The sequence below is a fragment of the Serinus canaria genome, chromosome 3 (assembly GCF_022539315.1).
Source record: "Serinus canaria isolate serCan28SL12 chromosome 3, serCan2020, whole genome shotgun sequence".
NCBI classification, from domain to species: Eukaryota; Metazoa; Chordata; class Aves; order Passeriformes; family Fringillidae; genus Serinus; species Serinus canaria.
This window is the reverse complement of record NC_066316.1, coordinates 108175341-108196628: the sequence shown is the minus strand read 5'-3', so window position 1 is coordinate 108196628 and position 21288 is coordinate 108175341. Positions and strand designations below refer to the sequence as shown.

General features: G+C 40.8%; 1 long non-coding RNA gene across 1 annotated transcript; it reads right to left on the bottom strand.

Annotated features, from left to right (window-relative positions):
* Positions 1–219: 219 nt before the first annotated feature.
* On the bottom strand, positions 220–19179 carry LOC127059412 (uncharacterized). Its single transcript, XR_007777172.1, has 7 exons — positions 19023–19179; positions 17707–17756; positions 12890–12962; positions 6539–6662; positions 5134–5296; positions 2988–3276; positions 220–689 (listed from the first exon to the last, which is right to left on the bottom strand). It is a non-coding gene; the product is annotated as an uncharacterized LOC127059412 (long non-coding RNA).
* Positions 19180–21288: the final 2109 nt, after the last annotated feature.

Here is a 21288-nt window from a genome sequence, read left to right as displayed (position 1 = left end):
TGCAGAGCCCTGAAACCACATGTTTATTTTCCTAAGTTATAAAAAGTTTATAAGGGTAGCTGGTATCCTTATGGGCCACTGTACAGTGATTTGCTACTGCATTCCACACTGATACAGAAGAGCTCTGTGTTTTATACCAGAGGGAAATCCTTGTGATACAGCTGTCCAGCAGCCAACAAGAGTGCAGACACCTTCAAAAATATAACCCTGATTAAAAAAAAAAAACAAAAAACAAAAAGAAAGAATAGCTGAAAAGGCAGAAAACATCCCTTCTGAGAAAAATCTGTTTGAACAATGTGATAACCTTGGGCACCATAAGATCTTTGTTGTAATACCCCAGTGAACATCAACAAAGTCCTATCATCACAGATACAAGTTTTTTGTTTGCTTGTTTTGTTGTTGTTTTTCTTTTTTTTTACTAGATCACAGTTTTTACCTGAAAATGTTAAAATGTTGTATGGTCACAGTCATTTTCAGAAGTATGATGCTGTGGCTACCTTTTCTTTCTCCAGCTAACATTTAGCCCCAGGCACTCAGTTTTCACAACTTCATGTGGCTTCACTGACATGAGGAGGCTCTGGTCAATTTACACTGGAGAACGGAGAGACTGTTATTCATTTATCTCTTAAAATAGTGAGTACACAGCTGCACAACCTGAAGAATTAGGTCAGTACGTTGCTATGTCTGTCCTGGAATGAGAAATTCAGAGCAAACAAGGTAGATTTCAGGAGAGAGCCTGGAATGTGTGAAGAGTTAGCAAAACTGACAGAGATTCATAGCAAAAATAAGTAATTTTGCAAATCCCTAAACCACAATGGTTGGATTAGGGCCCTTGTCATACAATTCTTGGGCATGTGAACAATCCCTTTTTCACTTGAGTTCATTTCATTAGCTTCTCTCAGCTACATAAATACTCATACTCTCAATGGGACTACTCACATCAATAAAGTTCCTCAAGCAAGCAGGGATTGCAACCCAATTTTAGTGGAACAAACCCAACCCATGACATTGATTGCATCCCTCACTTTTCTAAAAAAACTTTATTTCCAGCAAGAATGAACCCACAATCCCTGTGGAGCTTTCTTTCACCACTTCCAAGCACTAACCCAGTTATTTTTTCTCGTCAAATACAAAGGCAAACTGGGCTCTTCTAAACTCCCCAACTTCACCTTCCTTTTTAAAAACACTGCTGGACATTGAGCAGGCCAATTTGGAAGTCTTTTAGAGCTCCTGGGCTTTGCTGTGCTCTGATTGATAGATCCCAAACTGGGTTGTCTTGCCCACATTGAATCCCCATGTGCCTCAGCCAGCCAGCAACCTCTGAAAGTCAAAATACTGCTCACTGTAATACCACAAGTAATGACAGTAATATCAAAGCAGTAGTTACTCAGATGTAAACTGTTTTCTGATGAAGTTTGTAGTCTTTTTTTTTAAGCCTTTGACACTGTTGGACAGTGTTGACTGTGATTAATTCACTTACAGTCAATACAAATGTCAAGGGAGATTGTGCCTTTACCTATCAGTTCCTATCATTAGTCCGATGGAGTTTAGTCTAAGGCTGCTGCAAGGGAGACAGGATTGGCAGTGCTGGAGTGAGAAGTGCATTGCACTGCTGGAGGAAGCAGAAAACCAGACAATTTTTGCCCCCAGCTGGCAGCAACAACCACAGGGATCCTTAAATCTAAAAACAGTACGTATTGACTTGGACATTTCCTGTATATTTTTCAAGCAAGTTAGTTCCATTCTGCCAAAAGCAGAGGAGGAATTTCTCTTTTGTCTCCAATTCTGCCTCATCATCCAAAAATACACATGAAGGGCTGAAAAGAGCAACAAGCAGAATTGAAATCAATAAATCGACTTGCTGGCTTCTTGTGTCAGTATTTATCATCTTATCCAAAATAGACAATAAAATCAGGGCATCTAAACTCAGCCATTTCCTCTCAGGACTGTGATCTTGCAAACTGCTGACGTGCTTTGCTTCCACAAATACCCACCAGAAGTGGCACATTTCAGGTAAAGGCTTCAGTGGAAGGCATGAACTCTCCTATCAGCATCCTCTCTTCTCCTCAAGGTGGAAAAAAGAGAAGTGGGAGGACAATGAGGAAGAAGATGAAGCAAAATTAACTCTGTCCCCTCCCTTTCCATTATGTTCAAGGATTATAAGGTGTCTCCAAAGAGCTCTACAAAGACTGTCATGGAAAATTAACACACAGAAGTGTTTCAGTCCCAGAGTTATCAGACACAATTAAGTAAATAAACTCTTACTCCGCAAAGAGAGACATGTGGAGAGACCTGTCTCTAAGTGCAGTTATGTTGCAACAAGCACAGGTTGCAGGAAGTAATCTCAAGGTCAACAAAGGGCAGGGAAAAAAAAGACTTGGTAAAGTCGAACAGGCAATGGATTGTTTTGGGGTTTTTTTTAATGTTTTTTTAAACTCAAAGACTGGAACATACAAAAATGTTTATATGGAACAAAAGGACAAGGACACCTGGAGTACTGGGAACCCTGACCCACTGATTCCCTCATCAGGACATGAATTCAGCATTGCAGCATTCATTCCAACAAAAAGGACACATTTTATCCAGAGTTAGGAGTCACAGAAACCATCTATAGGGTAAAAAAATTCTAGTAACATCCAAACCAGCTTGCCCTCCAAGATCCTGTACGTGTACAGCCTTGTTGTACACAAGTACATGAATGTTAAGATGGTGTTCTCCAGGGAAAGGGAGAAACCTTTTACATTGTATTATAGATGTAATGAAATGTAATTTAATATATATAAATGTGGAACTAGTCTCTGCCATGACTTTCTTGCACAGACAGCATCTTACCATTCATACATTCAGATACATATGCAGCTTATATATACTCACATACATAAACATGCTGTATTATTTAACTTAAAGCATAAACATGTGCTTAGGAGGGACAAGTCTGACAGCCCAGAGACCTAATCTTTCCATTAGCATCCTTCCATCTCCATTACCTTGTCTCACTGGATTTCCTTCTGTGTCCCAGTGAGATTGGCTTTTGCAGCAGAACAAGCAGAAGAACACTCAGATTTACATAAAGACCTCGCTTGATGTTCCAAGATGCAGCCACGCCGTCAGCCAAGGGATGGTTTTCTCATCCAGGAGGAATCCCAGCTGTAATCATCAGCCTTTCACAACAGATTCCTGGGAGTCTTTTACCTCCTTCACTTGCAATTTGTCCAGCTCAGAGATTTACATGAAAATGTTGAACTCAATATTGAACTTCATGAGGAAATGCATGATCTGGAATATCAAAGGGTATCTCTGGAGTACAACAATTTTGGACATGGCAAAAAATGAAATCCTTTTCTTCAGCCAAAATACCACTTACAATAAGACTACTTAAGCTGGTTACCACTACCATTTCTTGTTCTTTATCCCATTTACCTCAAGTGCCTTCAGGACAATTAATACAAATTATAATTTAAGCCTTTTAGGAAGTGCTATGCTAACTAATACAGAGGTCCCATTAGTGAATTCTACTCCACTGAGTTTCACTGTCAGGACTGAAAACTGAATTGCATTGCCAGGAGTGAACTGAGATGATCAGCCTTTACTAATAGGAGTTAGAAGCTATCACAGAGCAGAATGGAATGCCAGTAGCTGTAGATTTATAAATCCAGAAATGCAGAAATAAAGTGAGAGGTGGAAGTGAGATGTGGGTCACCTGGAAGGATTAATACTGCAGATAATAAAAATGTTTCTCTTTAGCCACATGGATAAAGAGAGAACAATGACAGAATTGTAGAGTCATAGAATATCCTGAGTTGGAAGGGACCCACAAGAATCACTGGCACCCACCTCCAGGCCATGCATAGGACAACTCCAAAAATCCCAACATGTGCTTGAGAGCATTTTCCAAGCACTTCTTAAACTCTGGATAAATGAAATAGAGGAAATATGAGGTACAGACAGACCAGGGAATGGCTGAAGATTATTAGGCTATTAGGATTAATAGAATATTAGGATTTTCCTTTTGTTTTCAGTGGTGATGATGAAGAACATTCTTGGACTCCATGGCAGCAGAAGCCTCCCAGGCAAAAGCACATCCATTGTGGGTGACACCAAAGCCTCATTTGGGCCTTGCACCTTGGCCAAAGGCTGGAGACTTTAGCAAGTTTGGGCTCCTGAGAGTTTTCCTACAGACTTTAAGTGCATGTTCATCCCTGACACAAAGGTCAGCCTGCCAGATGTCAAACCCTTCCTGCAAAGTACAGGGGGCAAAAGAACCATTCACATACAGGTTGTCAGATTTTTTTTATGCACATATTTTCTGATTTTGGCTGACATTTTCTGAAATGAATTCAGCCTGAGGCACACACTCAGCATGAAGAATTTAAATCCAAATGGTTAAAGCTTGGCAAAGCTCTGAGCAACTGAACACAGGCTCTGGTAATGGGAAGTGTCAGACAACCTCAACAATAGGGAACCAGGCCTGTCTGCAGCCTGCATTGCAACACACTGGTGATGGATGATATCAGACTGGAAATTTCACAGTTGAGTAGCTGCAGCACCATTAATTCCTCCCTGGCAAAGGTCGGTGTTAAAGCCCATCTGGTCTGTGTGTACAACATCAGACTATGTCCATCACAACAAAATGAATTAAGGATGGAATTCAGCTTTCCTGTTAAAGTAAGGAATAAAATTTGGGCACCGGTGATTGACTTGACATCACATGGTTCAATGTCATTTGGTTCAATGACAAGTATGAAGTGTGGCAGCTCTTACATATATAAGTTGCTGAGTTTTGGATTATATTTTTTATTAAGTGAATATTTCTTATGTTTTTTTCTAAGGAACTGGGTTCAGCTTCCACCTGGACATTCCCTTGAGTGAATTTCAGAGGCCTAAACATGCAAGGATAGGATATTTCAGGGTTGAATGGAAGAGCATTGAGGGGAATAGAACCTTAAATGTGTGCACCTGGATGTTTGTACTCAAAGACACTTGGAGTAATATTTCAATTATATAGGCATGAAAGCACCATGTGACTGGCTTGACCAACACATCTCAAATTTTTTTATTATGAATAAGCCAGAGGGCAAAAAAGTTCATAATGATATTTGTCCAAGCAAGTACAGCGTAAGAAACTGCACTTACCTCAGAGCTATTCCCCCAGCAGGAAAAAAGGCTACATTTGAATAAAATATTTGTGGTGAATTATTCCATTAGCTGTAGTCATCATAATTCCATCCTGATTTTTATGTAGCATACATAAGAAAATTCTCCTTTCCATATTGTATCTTCACTTAATTTGCTGTGGCTGGAAACAACAATTAAACATTATTTTTAATGACTATGATTATCTGACAAACGCAGATCATTGCTAATGTTTGCTTCAGAAATGCTGCAAACAAAAGCAAATCTTACAGTGAAATTGAATAATGAAAAATATTTTTTAAGTTATTCATGAACAACTCTGTGGGAAAAACCAGAAATACAAGGAACAGCACTATGGTGAGTTAGGCTCATTGCTGTTAGAAGAGTTTTGTGATTTGTTATCTTGGGGAATATAAGAACTTAACATAGCATCAGTCTGAAGCAATTTTCAAAGAATCACAGAACGGTTTGGGGTGGAAGGGACCTTTAAAGATCATCTCATTCCAACCCCTCACCATGGGCAGGGACACCTTTCAGCAGATCAGGTTATTCAAAGCCACATCCAGCCTGGCCTTGAGCACCTCCACAGATGGAGCATTTATTTTCTGAGCCCCTTAAAGCAAGCTTGTGTGAAGGTTTAGACACAAATGCCTTTGCCATGTGCTGGTAGCAGCAATGCTGAGAGAATGCAGGAGCCTTTCTACAGCTTCTGTGTCCATGTGTCAGACCAGAGTCAAGGTATCAAGTGTTACAAAAATCAGAGCAGCAAATTGAGGAGAAACAGAGACACAGAGCAAAATGAGACTCAAAAAGTCACTTCACCTCTGGAGAAGCTGGTTGTATTGTTTGTCCAAGTAAATGAAAGCTCAAAGTGAGAAACACTTTGATGGCACACCCAGAAAGCCACCCCAGGGCTGGGAATGCCTGAGCTGAGGGGAGGTGAGTTGTGGGGTGGCTCACCCAACAGGCAGGTTCAGCCTGAAGGCTCTCATGCAAATCCCTGCTTTTGCTTTGGGTTGTGTGGGCTTATCCCCTTACGATTTTTGGTTTCCTGCAAACACTGTAACTCTTAGCAAAGAAAAAGTCAATGTGTTCTGCCTGGTTCCAGGTTTTCCACAGTGCTCATCTGTAGCCATAAACTGGCCCAGATGCACTCAAATTTTGGCCTACAGCTGTTAAACAAAATAAATTCATCAGCAGACCCAAACCAGGTCCTAATGGAATCATCACAAGGAGTATAACTGGAAACAGCATGTCCATTTCCTTGGCTTTAAGTAAGTCTGGCACAGTCTTCTAGAGAGAAAGGTACAGCAGGTTTGTCCCAGACACTTGGTTGGATGCAGCTGTAATTTGGGATAATCTCCATATTATATGGTAGAATTTCCCCAGTTTCTTCTGCACAAACCTGGATGTAATGAAGGGAGGAATCAATCTGGTGATGATCCTTGGTTAATGCCAAAGGTTTTACTCTTCCCCCCACTCTTCACTCCTCCATTCTTTATTCTTCTTATGACTGTGTTGATAACGCCCTGGAATGAAAAAACCTGCAAATTATAACATGTGTGAAGATATATTTCTATTTGTATTTCCAGTTCTGTTTGGTAACACGCTGACCTCACAACCTTTTCCATGAGTCAAGGCTCTGAGAAACAAATCTTATGAGTAGGGGGATGGAGACATATTTTTTCAGATTTTCCTTCTTTTTTCCTAAATTTTGACAATAATACCAATAGCACTGCAAACAAGAACAGAAGATAAAATCATGACTGAAAGCTAAGATACCCTGGTGTGAGTGCCCAGGTAGAGCCCTGACTCAATCTTTACACATGCAAATGAGTAACATGTTTATCCAACATGCAGACAGAGCTGTGGGATGCTCTGCACTATAAAAAAAAGGTCAGGTATCTTTCTTTGGGCTGGATTTAATCTCATGTGTCTTTATAGGTGTACCTATCAACCACAGAATTAAATTCCAGTCATCCCAGGCTTCTTCCTGTAGTCAATACCAGTGCAAGTAAGCTGCTTCAGAGATTTACCAACATGATAGATAGATTCCATGCTAAAAATCTGTTTATTTGCTCTGACTATGAAGAGATTCTACACATCCAGTTTACACCTAGACATGCATCATTTGTCAGATGCATGCCATGATAAGTTTAAACATGGCTTGAAGGGCAGGAAGCATTCATCTGATCAAGTGCAGACAGCTGCGATGTTGACTACTACATTTACTCTCTTTTTGTACTCAGTGCAAAGAAACAGCTGTCTTTAGGGTGTAATTCACCTAATATTAGAGCAGACAATTAAAATAGGGCAGACTGATCACTCCCTGAAAACATGGGATTTAAACTGGCTGACACAGAGCTGAGGTGTGGATGTTGGGTGGGATGAACTCCACTCTAAAAGTTCATCTATTCTCTCATTTTGATTGGAATAAGGAACCAGAAGTAGCCAAAAATTAGAAAGCTCATGATGTGATCAAACCTGAGCAGTGTGGGACAACGTGACTTTCCAAGATTTTTTGGGAAAACACAGGTGTATGTGAACCAGCTCAGCACAAACCCCTCCACTTTTGCACTAATATCATCTTACCTGGGGATCAGTACACAACCATTAGCTAAAGCTAATAAAACAAACTCCTCTGATATTTTGTTAGCCAGGTAAGAATGTGCAGTTGTAGAAGCTGTAATGAGGATAAAACAAATAATAGCTGATTCTGTATTATATGAATCTGAGGAAATTAATCCAGCTACAAGTGATTTAAAACACTAAAGCTCCAAACCCTCATGGGATCACAGTATTAGGCAATTCCTTAGCAGAGTGCACATCACCCAAAGCTTATGAAAATATTTTCAGAAAGAGCCACAGGAAGTGTTACATCACTGAAGACGGCACAGACTGTGACAAGTCAGGAAACGTGACTCCGAGCCCGTCTCAGCCTGGTGCCCGTGCTCTGCCTGCCTGAATCCAGCCAGTTTGTCTCCTGTTTCTTTCCTTGCCTTGCCTGTGTAGGACTGTGAGCTCCTCTCTCATGTTTATCAAGAGCTGACCCTGTGACAATACCTCTCATAAAAAGCAAGGGACTGAGGACCAACATGGATTCACAGTCTGTCCTCCTCTGACAAAAAACCCTCAGCACCTTACTATTGTCTTAGGGGGTCAAAAGATACACTGGGGACACACTGAAGTCCTCTCATTCTTACTCCCCACAGGAGCTGCAGATTGTGGCAGGCAAACTGGTAAGGAAGTGTAAATAACTGTACAGCTGCCAAATCCTTGCTGGTTCGGGAACCAGACTCATTCTCTGCAAAAATAATTTTGCCAAATTTTCTACATAATTTTGTCTAAACCACAAGTTCTTTCTTGATGCGTTTGAATGCAGGGGAAGGCAGCTGTTGTCTCTTTGTTGCAGCTTCATAGGGAGGAGGGAGCCAGATTTAAGATTTCCAGGTTAATCTCTCAAATGTAAAAGTCACTCTAGAGAGTGACATCCCCAGTAAAGAGCCACAACCAACTTGAATTCAACTCCTCCATAGTAAACACAACCTTATAATCACAGACTCGGTTTCTAAGTCAGACAACTCTGTTTATGGCCAGTGGTTCACCTACACAGAGAAGGCTTTTTCTTCTGTCTCATCCACAGTTAAGACTGGAAAATAATTTCTATTAGGTTTAAAAATCCAAACAAACAATGACAAAAAAATCTATAGAGATACATAATGAGGGAAGCAATGTATCAGAAAAAACCATGATTTCCCATCTCTTTTTCCAAATTTCCCTATTATTTCCAATTACACCTCTTTAAGCACACAATCTCCCTGAGCCCTCAGGTCTCCAGATGCATTGTAGATTTTGTCATGAGAAAGATGTTAAACTGCTGACTCAGACTCCTGATTCAGACAAGTGTGATTACAGTGAAGATCTGGGTTCAACATTTATCATGAAAGAAAACAAAAAAATTACTCCATGCTTCAGTATTAACCCTTAACATGTCAGAGCCTCATGACTCTGGCCTTGGTTTAATCACAATATAAGTACATTTTAATAAAACAATGAGAAAATTTTGCCATGTTTTTATCAAAAACAATGTTTAGATGGAAATTACATTATAGCTACTGAGCTCTGGTGAAACCCCACCTGGAGAAACAAAACTTGAAGTTCTAACATTTTAATTCTGCTCTCTCTAGCTGCAGGTAGTGCCATGACAGCTTGGTAACAATGGCTATTTCAAGGAATAAGCCGTGCTTCAGCCTCAGTCTGCATTACAAAGAGGGAAAGTTCTTTTCAGATGCATATTCATGGTACCCAACTAAAGAAATTGAAAACTCTTGAACAAAACAAGCCACATGTGTTTTTTTCTATTTCTGCTCCTAGTTCTGTGGTGTGAAGTATCTCATGACCATCAGATTCAATCCTTATCTTTAAAGTATTTTAAATAATGTGACAGTTAAGTCTGTAAAATCTGCCTTGGCCTAGGAAATAGAGTCTTTTATTTATTTAAATAATGGTAAAGAAGCAACTAAATTACAGGCTATAGGCACAGAATACTGTGATAGATGATACTGTGGTAGGGGGGCATAAATAATTTATCACTCAGAATTGACAAAATACAGTGGGGGAGAAATGGAGACATGACACAGTTAAAGGAAGGTGTAAATTTTGTATTGCTGCTTAGCAACAGATTGCTGCTTAGATGATTTATCCAGGCATGAAGAAGCACTTTTTGCAGACCTTACACCAAGATTAAGGTCTGTGTAATCCCATACAAAATCATGGAAGGAGAAAGAATCATAGGCCTAGAGTTAAAACTAATTATATATTTGATCAGAGGAAATTTCCACAATGGTGTCCATCAACCTTAAACCTAACCCACAATAAAACTTTTATCCACAAGTATGTCATCTTTTTATCCATCTTCTACACCTTATTCTTTACCTTGAAACCAACAAAGAGCATAATTCTCTCTGTCCCCTCCTATGTGGAATATTTCCTTTCCATCACTTTCATTTCCTTTCAAACCAAGTGTGACACTTACTGTTCCAACATTAATGTTGCTTTTGGCCTGCTCTCCTTCTCCAGTGCCTCTCCCTGTTATAAGAAGGTGAAACTCTTGTTACTGGATGCAGGAATGAGTCTGCCAGAGGGATCTTCTGTGTTTTCCTGTTCCCCTGAAGAGCCCATGGCTAAAGGTAGGTGACAAAGATGATTCTTCAGGTCTCAAGTTTGCCACAACCCTTGGAGAAGCAGCATTAAGGACTCTGTTCTACAAAGCATTGAGCAATGTGTGTCCCCCCTTAGTGGCAAATTATCTGATAAAGAACAGGATGGAAAAAATTTTTGACAGGCGACAGCTCTGCAGGAAACACGTATAGAACCTGCACACCGTGACATGGGCCAGCACCCCTCTGAATAGATTTTTTTGTCTTCATACACTGACCATTCAGCCACTTCCAAAGGGAAAATTTATCCCTTCCTCCTATCACTTATTTAACACCCAGTTGCTTCCACAGGACTCCCACATCTCCTGTCTTTTGGATAGTATCAGCATTGGTGCTAAACCCAGGTAACCTTAACCATGTTTAAGGAATCACTTGTCTTTCTCACTAGGATCCTGTAGGATTTGGTTTTCCTACTACAGCCTCTCCATAGCCACGTTAAAAATAGGCTTGGTAATACTTTTCACATTTGTAGGCTGTCACAAATGGTTAGCAGGGAAGAAGTCATTCAAACACACATGACTTTATAATTAAGGCACCTAACTCTTGTAAACCTCATTTTTCACAGAAGCAGTGACTTTTAATAAAGTGCAGCGAAGCTGTGGGGGATTCTGTGGTTTCTGCGTGCAAGCCTTGTGCTAACGTTTCGACCCTCAGCCCTGACCACAGAGACCACAGTCATCAGGAGGAATATTTATTTCTACCCCAGCACTTGTCTGGTCTGCTGGACAAGCCCCTGAGCATGGAGACAAGAATGGCAGTCCTTTCCCTTTGCTGTGCCTCAGTTTGTCCAGCTATCAAATCGGCATGATGATTACTGCAGCATTTGAAAGCTGCCTTGAGAGCAAGGGATGAACCAAGCAAGATGGTAAGTTTCCAGGCAGGGTCACTGAGGTGAGCAGAAGTGAATGTAACACTGGAGAAGTTGGAGAGAGATGGAAAAGAAGCCCAGGAGCCATGAATCCCATTCCCATACGTGCTGTGAGGGATGGAACACCTTTTAGTCCCTGGCCTTTTGAGAAGTAGGATGCAAGAAATTAAAACCTGGAAATAAAACTGATGAAGCTCTTTTATCTGGCTCAGGAAGAGAATCACATGATGAGAGCACTCTGGCTCTCTCCATGCATGTAGTAACAACACACTCAAAGCTGAAAACCTGAATTAAGTATTAAAAAGCCATCAGATAATCACTAGAAATTAATTTAACCTCTCTGTCAGTGATATTCTTACCAGATCACCTCCTGGGCAAAGTCAGGGAAAATAGCTGGTTATCAGCATGACAAAAACAGGTCATTCACAGTGTGAATCAGGAAGTCAGATATTGCAAGTGCAAATGCTTTCAGCATTCACTGACCTGTCACAGGTGTGAAAATGGGAAAATGAGATCCTGGAAAGACATGATCCATCTCTTGCAGGTCAGACTCTCCATGACTCCAGCACCTCAGTGCTTCTGTTTCCCAGTTCACCATCAGGCTGAATAATCCTTGCTTTTAACTAATCCTTTGTCTACTCTTTGAGTCTACACAAAGTGTGACTTTTGGTGGCCATTTGAACCCTTGTTGTGAGATATCTGTGACAGGTGACAAGCCTTAGGCTGCAGGAAAAGGCAATAGATTCATCGCTGGCACTTGCAGACTTCTGACACTGTCTCATATTCACTTTCCTAATCAGGTGAGGGAAACATGGGTCTAGATAAAGTTGCTGGAGAGTGGGGACAAGGCTGCAGATATGTGCACCCAGAGAGCAGTTATCAATGGCTCATTGTCAAAACAGAAAGCTGTGCTGGAAAGCCAGAAAGGGCAGCCTGGGAGGACAGATTGATCAAGTTACATTTATTAGTCAAAAGAGAGCCTTGGTGGGATGTAAGTGCCTTTGAGCACAGAAAAGGCTGTTCCAGAGCACACAACTACAATCTGTCCTGACTGTTAGGATAAGGAAAGCCTTTACATTGCTGTGAAAAAAGGAAAAAAATTCAAACCAGATAGGAAAAAAATTTATGAGGATCTATAACATTAGTAGACTCAAGACTGTGAAATCTCCATCCTTGGGGGTCTTTAAACACAGGCTAGATAAACCTTTGCCAGGAAAAACAGGTTTAAGGGACTCTGCTTAAGATAGGCAGGGCTGCTAAGGGCTTTCTGTGTGCATTTGAATAATGCCCTGAGGCTTGATGTGCTTCTGGCCAGGCTTTGTGCATCAGCATCCCCTGGGTACAGGTTGCTGGTAGCTCAGTGCAGCACATAGAGATAATCCACTCTCAAGATGTCTAAAAAAATAGAAGCTTATTTTACACCAGGCAAGATTGGAGCTTTTCTAGGAGATACTGCGGTTGTGCTACTGAAATGCCAGCCAGGAAAAAAAGCTGCAGTTTAGCCAAGGGCACAAGCCTGGGTCACGTACAGACCTGAGCCTTTTCTCTGGGATTTCCCCAAGGTTATCCCAAACCAGCTCCAGAACCAGAACTTGGATCTAAGCTGTGTGGACAGGAGGCATGAAGGACTAGAAAAGCACAAAAAAAGGCATCAAATATTGCAACCCACCCTGTGTCTGATGTCACACTCCTGACCCAGCCCCTCTGCTCTCATCTCTTGGCAGGTCAGCTGATATGGATTTCTGCAAAAAAAAAGATTTTGAATTTTTTGGGGTTGTATTAGGAATTTAAGTCGGGTGTTTGGCTTACTGAGGCTGAGTGTAATGCCCAAATAAGCTAGCACCATTAGAGAGTAGAAAAAGAAAATGGAAAAATATGCCCAAGAAACTCTCAGAGGGATGATAGCACAGAAATCATAGAATCAGAGAATCATGGAGTGGTTTGTGTTGGAAAGGACCTCAAAGACCACCTCGTTCCACCCCCTTCCATGGTAGGGACACCTTCCACTACCCCAGGGTGCTCCAAGCCCTGTCCAAGCTGGCCTTGGACACTTCCAGGGGTGGGGCAGCCACAGCTTCTCTGTGAAACCTGTGCCACGGCCTCACCACCCTCATGTTGGGGGGTTTTCAGATGGATAAACTCAGAGTTTTGGCAACCATATGGGACTGAAATCACTGCATTGCCTTCATACACACACGCACAAAACATTGAAGCCTCAGACTGGATCTCCATCTGCTCAGTCCAGAGTGACCAGGACCTTGAGTCTAGCACTGGAAGAGGGAAGCCCAGTGAGGAGGAACATCAGCCCATGACTGCTCATCCCAGCAGTGCTCAGGGCTGGTGTTGCTTTGGGATAAGCCCAGAGGGACACAGGAAACATTGTGGGCTCTGCTACAGCTCTTTGGAATTATTTGGTCCACTCAACAGTGAACTCACTACAAATAAAGCCACTGGGTTCATACACCACACTACAGGCACAATTCACCCTAAATTAAAGTTGTAATGTAAAATAGATTTAAATATAAAATGGACCCAAAAATGTAATTTCTTTGGTCTCTGCTTCAGTGACTGCATGGTAGCAGCCGACATCTTTGGGGAAGGTGCTTTGCAGGGATTAACAGCCAGATGGGGGTTAACAGGCCACAGCTGTACTGTGATCCCCAACTCCACCCCCAGTTAATGATCTTCTGAGGACATATCCTTAAATTAGAGGAAATGACAGGTTTAAATTGGCATGTGCCACACACAGCGCAGTGGCAAGCCCAACAGTTAGTATAATTTTTAATACGGCCATAGAAAACACCTTTTTATACTAATGGAATAAATCATGTTCTCAACACCTGGAGTTTACACTGGCCAACCTGTAATAACGTATTAATGCAGAGCAGTTGCACATCCTGTTCCAGAGCAGCAATAAAATGGTGATGGACCCCAGGGTACAGGTTTTACCTGAGGGCATGACTCTGGCTGGAGATCACCCTCCCAACAGTGCAGCTGCACCTTCTGCACCACACAACAGACCTCAAACTTATTGTCCTTCCTAGATGTCCACAGGCTTTTGTTTTCTTTTTTTTTCTTATTACACTGATTTCAATTCAGCAGAATGTTATTATTTCCAGCCTTCCTTTAAGAGTGTGCTCAAATTACACCAAATATCAAGACAGTTTCAGGTTAGATGGGGGACAGATGCTGCTGCTGGTCCTTGAAAATGCAGCAAAGGTGGCAGATGTCCCATCCCTGGAAGTGTCCAAGGCCAGGCTGGACAGGGCTTGGAGCAACCTGGGACAGTGGAAGGTGTCCCTGTCAATGGCAGTGGGTTGGAACTGGATAATCTTTAAGGTCCCTTCCAACCCAAAGAATTCCATGATTTTATGACTCTATATACTTAGCAATGTAAGGGTTCTTCTGAGCAGGCTTCAAGGAGAAGTAGGTGGAAAAATGGATCAGTTTCTTCCCTCAGAGGTGTTCCAAGATGACAATGGTGTAAGGCAGACTTCAGTGAATTAGTTATGTACAGGTTTAAGTGGTGCTCTGAAAGTAGAACCTTCTTTTCCTAAATGAAAGCCTGCAATTCTGATTTCAGCTATGAAGCTGTTCCTTCCATGAGGAGGTTGTTGTACATTTACAAATATCATTGGTCAGGAAAACTCAAGTATTTCCTTATGTGTGGTGCCTTTACTCTTCAGCAAAAGATAACAGATCTGGAGAGATTAAAACAGGGTCTGTTTTGATAATTACCAACGGTTCACATGACATCACACTTCAATTTTTTGGTTTTTTATTGTGTAGAATAGAAGAATTGTGTCCAAACCACAGTGGGAACTCTTAAGCCAGCAGCTGCCTTTATCAGGAGTCAGTGTCTTCCTGAGGCACTGAAATATTTGGGGTATCCAAATCAGAAGAAACAAACACAGCACTTGATAAAGCAGCTGCTGTCCTGGATTCATCTCTCTCTGTGCAAGAACAAAACTGATTTTGCAAAGCTGTTGTGGTCATTTTTTCAGCCACAGAGCTATTGCAGCTCCCCTACCACCATTTTTAATTTGAATTTTAGGACCTACAGTCTTCCTCTTACCACTATTACCAGTATTATTTTTAAAAGACTGGGTCTACAATTCATTGATACAATAATAATGAACTGAGGCACTGAGAGGTCTGGATGGGAGCCCAGGTCTCCAGAAAACCATTTCAGTGCCTTCACCTTCACCATGTGTTGGTAAGGGGTGGGTGAGGGAAGCATCTGCTTTCCTTAAAACAAAAATGAATTGGTAAATGTGCCAAATCTGATATGATGCAAAATCAATGTAATACCAAAGGGAGCAGCAGCTAGTTAGGAAAAGCAGCAAACCCCCTCATTTCTAGACTTGGAGTGATATCACCAATGACACCTTTGACAAGGAGGTAAACAGGAAAAGCTGAGTTGGCTGAAAGTCTGTAAGGAAAAGGGAGGGAAAAGTCCATGTTTACCACATGGAAAAGGACAGACAAAGGCAGCACAGAGCTAAATGTTATTTTCAACATTCCCAAAAGAGGATGAGACAGGAGGAAGGGTAAAGACAAAACAACACTTTAGAAAGACTTTAAACAAGTATTTACTAGTGTTTCTTTCTGAATGGATTTAGACTCTGGCTCCCTTTGTCTGCACAAGGCGAGAAGAGAAAAGAGCCACCAGATCATGGATGTTGTTGCAGTGGAAAATTTTTGACAGGTTTTGTACTTTTTCTTTTCCATGTTGCAAACCTTTACCCAGTCTGAGAGGGGTCTGATCTTGCTTGTGTCCCAAAGACATGTATTTAGGTTTACTGTACCCACATCCTGACCATTTTCCTCCTCTGTAAACACAGTAGGATTCCTCTCCTCATAGTTATATAGACAGACTGAATTTGGACAAAACAATTTATTGGGAACTGACAGAAAGTGGGAGATTTCTTGGTTATCTAGGATACAGTTCTCAAGCTAGATCAATACAAAATCATTGAAATATTATAATAATTCTCTTGACAGGCTGAAGGAATTCGGGTTGTTCTGCCTGGAGAAGAAAAGGCTCCTGGGAGAAGTTCCTTTCTAATCAAGAAGAGAATTGGAGAGGGATTCCAAGAGAGTTGGAGAGGGACTTTTTACAAGTGCATGGAGTGATAGGACACTGAGGAATGGCTTTAAACTGAAAGAGGATAGAGTTAGATCAGGGATTAGGAATAAATTTTTCCCTGTGAGGGTAGTGAGGCCCAGGCACAGGTTTCCCAGAGAAGCTGTGACTGCTCCATCCCTGGAAGTGCTCAAGGCCAGGTTGGACGTGGGTTGGAGCAACCTGGGATAGTGGAAGGTGTCCCTGCCCATGGCAGGGGGTGGAATGAGATGATCTTTGAAGTCCCTTCCCACCCAAAATTTCTCTGATTCTATGAAGGTTAATGGAACACAAGCATCAGGGTCCTGCACGGTATTCACAAAAAACAGTCAATATAAAAAAAAAAATAAAAATAGCCAACAAGAGCTTCTGAGCAGAACCTTTGCCTCTTTTAATCTGACTGCCTTAGTTACTTGACCAGAGATTTCCTACACTGCATTTTCTGCTGGTTGTCAGATTAAACTTGGGGCTGCAAGATGGACTTGGTTGCCACAGCTGGTGCTGCAGAACTGGTGCAGCACACACACAGGGAGGAGCCAGCTGTTTCTCCAAATAGAGCATCAAAAAGTGTAACCTCAGACTGGGTTCTGTGGGTCCCACTTGGCAAGGAATCCTTTCTACCACGAGAACAACAATTTACCAACCTGGGAGAGCAGAAAACCCACACTCTGAGTTACAGACTGGAACAAACCATCCCACCAACTCCCAAAAACTCCCAAGCTCTGCACCTGCAGGCTGCCAGTTGCAGACCTGGGCAATGTTCCACTGGGGCTCACTGCTTTTCCCACCTAACCTTCAAGAGCTGTCATTTAATTCAGTGAAAACAAGGTTTGGCCTGAGTACTTTTTTTAAGAAAAAATCATACCTTCTTTTATGGTGTAAGTTTGTATCATTATAGGATTCAAAACATATGAGAGGGCTTAAGCTTTTTCTTTTTAAAATATATACATACACTACATGCAAATTGAGGGACTATCTCTGACCTTCCCAGTGAAGTTGAATAGTAATGGTTTTAGTATCCATAAATTTTTGGGTGTCACTTGCTAGTAAAATGTTGGACAGGAAAAACGGGGAGAAATAGCCTATCCATATGAAAACAATAATCATGTAATATTTATTGTCTGGGATTGAAATGTTTCAAATATTCAAAGCAATAAAACGTCAGGAAAAGCTAGACTTCCTGATGTAAAAAGGCCATAAATTTCTTCTCTCATAAGACATAAGGAGAGGGGGAAAATCAATGTGAAATTTAAAGCTAAAGAAAGAGAAAAAGAAAGAATGAGAGAAAGAAAAGAAAAAACCACACCACACTTAAATCCAAGTTGAAGCAGTAGAGCCCCCAGAGGGCACAATCCACTTACCTTTGGGAGGCTGCAGGAAGGAAATGGCAGCCAAGAGCACAACTCACGTCCTGTAAAATATAAGGACATTTCAGAACAATTTAAGGGTGCAAGAGGTATCTCTGCAGTGTCTGGCTCTGACAACTCTGTCCTAGCCCCTTGAGATCTCTCCCTCTCAAACCACGTTCTGTGGGACTTTAAAAACTCCTAACAAACTATTACCAAAGGAAAAAAAAACCCCAACAATTTCCAGATTCAAGAAGGTCTTTTTCATACAGGTCAAAGGTGTTTTTTCTAAAACTTCAGGAGGTTTCACAATTTCTTAATGATTCACAGCATAACGTTAAACTTTGGGCAAGAGAAAAATTATAGACAGCAAAGAAACCAAAGGTTACAATCAAATTACTTCCACAAAGTAAAAATCTTTTATTTTTACAAGGATAAACCACTCTCATTGCAGAGAGAGGGAGGTATCAAGACGTCCTCAAAAGGGTTATGTTTGCCTTAGGATTTAAAAAGCAGAGTTGATTTTTGGAATCCAGTCATCATGAAAAATATTACTACATATATATTCATATTTATTTAATATATATGCATATAAATTAAGACATTTTCTATGCTCCTCCTGCTCCACTATGAATAAAGTTTTAATAACAGGCTCTTTAAGTGCTGCATTAATTTTTCCCTTCCTTCAAGACCACCAAAGAAACCAACTAAGATGCAAAATCCCTTCAGAGCATGCACCACAACTACATACCTAAGTGCAAATAAAACAAGCCTCAACAAAATAAAAATGAATCCAGCATCATCTACAAGCCCAACTTCAACACTGTAAAAAAAGCACCTATAAAAACCAGTTGTGATAAAAACTGGGGAGGGTTGGACATTGGCCAAAAATTCAAAAGTTTGGCTGCTTATACCAAATTTTATCTTCACTACCATAACTTTGGGAAGACTGTAACCTGCAAGGGTGGCCAGTGGAGCAAGGTGGACTAGCTTAGATGGCTACACTTATTTATTTGGGTATTGTGAATAAAAGCAACCAACTCAGACTCTGCCCCAAAATACATGTGCCCTTAAAATGTGAGGTTTTTAACCCACTAGTCAAAAACAGCAGCTGCAGAAGGACAGAGAGCTGTTTACCACTGTATGAGCTCTGAAAGTTGACTGCACATGAGAATTAGCTATTCTCAAATATTTCACTGACAAAGTTCTGATCACCAAAGTGTGGAAATAGTCATGATGTAGTTGTCAAACTGGGGAAAAAAAAAAGAAATTTTTCCTAAGTGACCTGCTGCTGAACCCAGTCAGACCAAGGTTATTTTATTCTGCCTTACCTTGGAATATTCAGTGTTGTGGTTCTTGATCTTCCAGTGGAAGAATCTGTCATGTTTTTTCCTCTTGTGCTTGTGCCTGATTTACACAGTGAGGAGACAAGTGGGATGCTCATGAGTTTGAGTGAGACCTCAACTGTTTGTTGTAGAAGTTCCAGCCCTACAGGGGCCATGTATCAGTTTTGCCACCATCCCAGAGAAGATGAATAAAAGCAGCACCTTCTATGGAGAAACTGACAGTTAAAGACCCTTTCCCAGGTGCTCAAAGCATTCCTTAATAATTATTTCCATTTATTTGTGTTCTGTCTACAGAAAAATCTTCTGAGCAGTGAAAATTTAGGACTATGCTGATACCATTCCAAAACAGAAGAGTGTAAATCCTTTTTATATTAAAGTAAAGGCAAGCTGACATGGAGAACACTAGACAGATCATGTCCAGCTTCCAAAATCGTTCAGTTGAAGCTACAACAAAATTTGTGCACAAGCAGCAGATTTAGGCACTTCTGATCAGCAGAAGACAATGATGTGAGCAAGGGAGTTCAGGGGGAAGCTCAGCTGGAGCTTCTCTCCTCTAAACACCTTCATTCTCCTCCTGCAGTGATGTTTCAGATTTGTTTTCACCTCAGCTTGACATACAGTTGCTGCCATTTCATTTTCAGATCTGAAGAAATCATGTCAGTACAAGAAGGGAATAGTTTCTTTGGAGTTTTTTTGTTATGTAGATTAATTAAATACTTATGGAAATAAGAGCTAAACAGAACTGGTTTGAGCCACTTATTGACTGCTGACTATCTGAATCTCACTACAGCTTCTGATATCTTACACCTTCTCTTTTTCCAGGACTGGTTACAGAATGAAGATCAGCTACCACACTTCAATGGCATTTTATTGGGTTCAGACCCAGTTCATTTACTAAAAATTAGCATTTTACTATATCTCTGTCAACATGCATTGCAGCTACTGCCCCATTTAAAAGAGGGCATTTACATTTCTTAATTGTGTTTCTCTTCTCGTTTCTTTGTGCTCTGATGCACTCTGCAAAGGCAGCTTGGGAGGAGATGAAGGTGAGAATGCTCTGGCACTGCCAAAGCAGCATGTCTGTAATGAGTATGTCCCTCATGGTGATTTCAGAAGTCCTGCATAGTTTGGAGGAAGGAAGATGTCCCACAGTCCATGTTATGGTGAAAACTTGTATTTTGGGTTTCAGTAGGGGGTCACCAAGTGCCCATGGCACATCTCAGCCAGAATTTTCAAAGCCTTGAGCCCTGGATTGGATCCAGATTGAGGGGTTGCATTCTTCCATGTGCAGTTCCTCTCATGGATCCAGTTGGATACTGCCTTTCTCCCTTTCTCCCTCAGCCTGCAGGGCTGGGTTATGTCCTCTCTGACACACCTACTGCTTTCACTGCAGAGGGGAGATATTTCAGAACTGAAAGCATGATTATGGATTTGAGAAATCCAGGTTTCTGAACCATTCCAATTTTCCCAACATGTGGCCCAGGACTAAGCCTTTCCCCAGAAGAAAAGGAGCTAACAACACATTATTTTAAAGTTGTGCTGTAGAGATAAACACATGGAAAACCTGTGAGGCACTCAGATATTACAGTAATCAAAGTCATACAAGGACCAAAGATTGACAGATCACATCTCCACCAAACCAGTAAGAAAAATTTGCAAAGCATCTGGATGAAGACAAGTCCAGAAATACATAGACATTGATATAAGATTCTTGTGCCAATATTTCTGTCCAATAGGAATTAAGATGAATTATCAATCACAAATATTGAAGAGAGGTACAAAATGTAAAATGAAACCATATTATTATAATTTTATTTCTTTATTTTCCTTATTTATCTCTCCATCTCTCACTACTAATCTATCTTGTTCAAGAAAAATAGTATATAAGTATAGTGGAGCTTGATTACTGAGAATGGCTATTAATGTAGTGTCTCAGAGCACTCTCTAGACAGTTGAAAAGCTTTTAACAGTAAAATATGAAGATTTCCTTCAAATTTGCAGCCATCTGCCTTCTAAAACTTTGTTTCAGTAGTTGCCAAGATTTCAGTGATTTATAGAAGCCAAAGCATCTGATTTTTGTCTCCCCACAAAAGATGAGAACTATTTTTTCTTATTATTTTGCAAGGGCAACATCATTATCTCAAGAAAAAAAAAAAAAAAAGAAAAAAAATTGAGCTACATTAAAGATACAGCTTTCAAAACAATTTTTAAGGCATCTGGCCTTATTTAAACCATCAAATTTACATTCAAT